The following is a 3,759-nucleotide window of genomic DNA, read 5'->3' as shown; positions in this document are numbered from 1 at the left end:
ATCAGTCCCATGGGACGCCCATGCCCGCTACAGGGCCGGGAAGTCCGGGTGAGGGTGATCCCCTGCCCTCCTTTAATGCTGACTTTCTGAAGGAACATCTTGAGAAGCTGGATACCTTCAAGTCAGCTGGCCCTGACAATCTCCACCCCAGGGTACTAAAGGAGCGGGCGAGCATCATAGCCCAGCCTCTAGCACGGATCTTTGAAAACTCTTGGCGCTCTGGTGTAGTGCCCGAAGACTGGAAGAAGGCCAATGTGGTGCCTATCTTCAAGAAAGGGAGGAAAGTGGATCCGGCTAACTATAGGCCCATCAGCCTGACTTCTATCCCGGGGAAGATCTTAGAAAAGTTTATTAAAGAGGCCATCCTTAATGGACTGGCCGACGCCAACATCTTAAGGGATAGCCAGCACGGGTTTGTTGCGGGTAGGTCTTGCTTGACCAATCTCATTTCCTTCTACGACCAGGTGACCTATCACCTGGACAAGGGAGAAGAGATTGATGTCATATATCTTGACTTCAAAAAAGCCTTCGATCTGGTGTCCCATGATCGCCTCTTGGAGAAACTGGCCAATTGTCGCCTTGGGTCCTCCACGATCCACTGGCTGGAAAATTGGCTCCGGGGTCGGACCCAGAGGGTAGTAATCGATGGAAGTCACTCATCGTGGTGTCCTGTGACCAGTGGGGTCCCCCAAGGCTCTGTCCTTGGACCCATACTGTTCAACATCTTCATTAATGATGTGGACACTGGAGTCAGAAGCGATCAGAACTGGCCAAGTTCGCCGATGACACCAAACTTTGGGGCAAAGCATCCACACCAGAAGACAGGCAGGTTATCCAGGCTGACCTGGACAGGCTCAGCAAGTGGGCGGACGAGAATCTGATGGTGTTCAACGCCGATAAATGCAAGGTTCTCCACCTTGGGAAAAAAAACCCGCAGCATCCTTATAGGCTCGGCAGTGCTATGTTGGCTAGCACTATGGAAGAAAGAGACTTGGGGGTCATCATTGACCACAAGATGAACATGAGCCTGCAATGCGATGCGGCGGCTAGTAAAGCGACCAAAACGCTGGCTTGCATCCATAGATGCTTCTCAAGCAAATCCCGGGACGTCATTCTCCCCCTGTACTCGGCCTTAGTGAGGCCGCAGCTGGAGTACTGTGTCCAGTTTTGGGCTCCACAATTCAAAAAGGATGTGGAGAAGCTTGAGAGAGTCCAGAGAAGAGCCACGCGCATGTTCTTTACTGTCCGAGTCCCCAAGGTCTGGAACAGCCTGCCACCGGAGGTGGTTCAAGCGCCTTCATTGAACACCTTCAAGATGAAACTGGATGCTTATCTTGCTGGGATCCTATGACCCCAGCTGACTTCCTGCCCTTTGGGCGGGGGGCTGGACTCGATGATCTTCCGAGGTCCCTTCCAGCCCTGATGTCTATGAAATCTATGAAATAACAGGCTGACACATGGTGCAATTCTGAGACAGCCAACACGGCTTCGTTACAGGTAGGTCATGCCCGACCAACCTCATCTCCTGCTATGAGCTGGTGATGTGTCACCTGGACCAGTGCTCTTTAATATATTCATAAATGATTAGGATTCGGGTGTCGGAAGCAGACTGGCTAAGTTTGCAGATGACACCAAACTATGGGGAAGCGTGGTTACCCTGGTGGATAGGCTGATGACTCAGGCCGACTTGAACAGGCTCACAAGGTAGGCAGATATAATGGACCTGATGACCTTCAATACAGAGAAATGCAAGGTGTTCCACCTAAGGAGAAAGAATCCACACCATACTTACTGGCTCGGCAGTGCTTCACTCACTAGTATTACGTTGACACCAAACTATGGGGAAGCGTGGTTACCCTGGTGGATAGGCTGATGACTCAGGCCGACTTGAACAGGCTCACAAGGTAGGCAGATATAATGGACCTGATGACCTTCAATACAGAGAAATGCAAGGTGTTCCACCTAAGGAGAAAGAATCCACACCATACTTACTGGCTCGGCAGTGCTTCACTCACTAGTATTACGTCCAAAAGAGACTTGGGGATCATGATTGACCACAAGATGAATATGAGCCACCAATGCGGTGCTGCAGCTGGCAAAGCAAATAAAATCCTGGCTTACATTTACCGATGCATCTCAAACAAGACCCAAGATGTCAACTGCACTTCATCAACCTCCTAGGTACTGAAACTGATGGACTCAGTATAGACATTGGAATTCTGACACACTACAACCTGCTGGTCATCTGACTCCCCAGGTACTTCTCCACTTTTACCTGCACTGCTACATCCCCCTTCCCTCCCCCACACAGCCTGTCCCTCACCCCGTGATGCCTTCATTTCCATTTTCACTGACTGGCTTTCTTGCCTGCATTGCATACCAGCCTCTGGCTTCTTTACTATTCCTTCCATCCAGGAACAGCGCGCACACCAAGTGCAGGAGCTTCCTCAGCCTGACAAAGGGTTTTTCAACCCGAAAGCTGGCATCCCAGGCAGCTAAGCTGAGCTCACCTGGAGCCTCAACTCCACTGCAGCCAGCAAGCCTCAGGCCTGTCAATGATGTGACGGATCTGGGCTTTCCCCAGACAGGACTGTGTGCGTGTGTATGGTGGCTGGAGATTATGGTGCCTCCTACCCACCTTTCACCAGGGGGATCCTCGGTCCTGGCATTTCCTGGGGCTTCCATGCCGCTGGCAGTCCCATCAGGCCTCCTGAACTTGGCAGAGTACAGTTTTAGTGGTCATACCCAGGACCTGAGGTCTCCTTTTTCCCCATAGTCCCAACCCATACCTGCAAGTTCATGCTGGCACAGGAGCTCAGCAAGAACATGTTCCTCCCCTGTTGGCTGGTGGTGCAGTGAGTGCCACCTCCAGGTCTGAGGGCGGGGCATTAAATGGTTCTTTAAAAGTGAAAAAAGGAAATAGGTGTGGATGGAGTGAGGAGGGTGGCATTCACTCCATCTGCACCTGGAGCTTGGGGAACCCCAACAGCGGGAGGTTCACCTTGAGGAACACCAGCTGCTCCACCAAACCAGGATCCAAGGAAGTGCGGTGGGTTGTCACTACATCACCAGCAATGCTGAACACCTTCTTGCTTGGAACACTGGTCGGTGGACAGGACAGGTATTCCTGGGCAACCGTAGCCAGATCTGGCTGTGGCTTGCCCAGTAGGCCAAGGCATCGCATAGCAGCGGCTCTACATCCTCAGTGAGATATGCAGCCACCAAGGCCTGAGTGCTACCTGCCTGATGGTGGAGTCTGGGGGCCTCTGGACCCCACCATGGAAGCCTTTGGCCCATACTGGCAATGCCTGTGGTGGAGGAGGAGACTGGCTGGTTGATGGCATGCTGGCATGGGACTGTGGATCCCGCTCTTCCACGTCCCCCTGCCTCTGCTGTTCTGTCTCCCTGACTCTCTTCACCAGCACCTCCATCCACTAATTCAGGCTTTTTTGGCTGCTGCTTATGCTGCCCTTACCCTCAGGTGACATATGGCAGCCAGCACATGGACTATACTGGACTGCAAGGGATCAACCTTTTCCTGATACCCTTCTACAGCTGCCTCACCAGTGCCTGGACATCTAGTGACAGTGGCTTGCCCCAGCTAGGAACATTGATCCCCTGGAACTTCTCCATTTGGCTCTGAAGTTCCCTCACTTCAGAGCCAAATGGAGAAGTTCCAGGGGGATCAGAAGGCAATATTTTACAGTTAGGGTGGCCAAAATCTGGAACCAACTTCCCAGGGAAGTGGTCCTCACCCCT

The sequence above is a fragment of the Alligator sinensis genome, unplaced genomic scaffold (genome assembly GCF_000455745.1).
Source record: "Alligator sinensis unplaced genomic scaffold, ASM45574v1 scaffold1118_2, whole genome shotgun sequence".
Lineage (NCBI taxonomy): Eukaryota > Metazoa > Chordata > Crocodylia > Alligatoridae > Alligator > Alligator sinensis.
The sequence above is the reverse complement of the archived record's forward strand: the minus strand, read 5'-3'. Positions refer to the sequence as shown.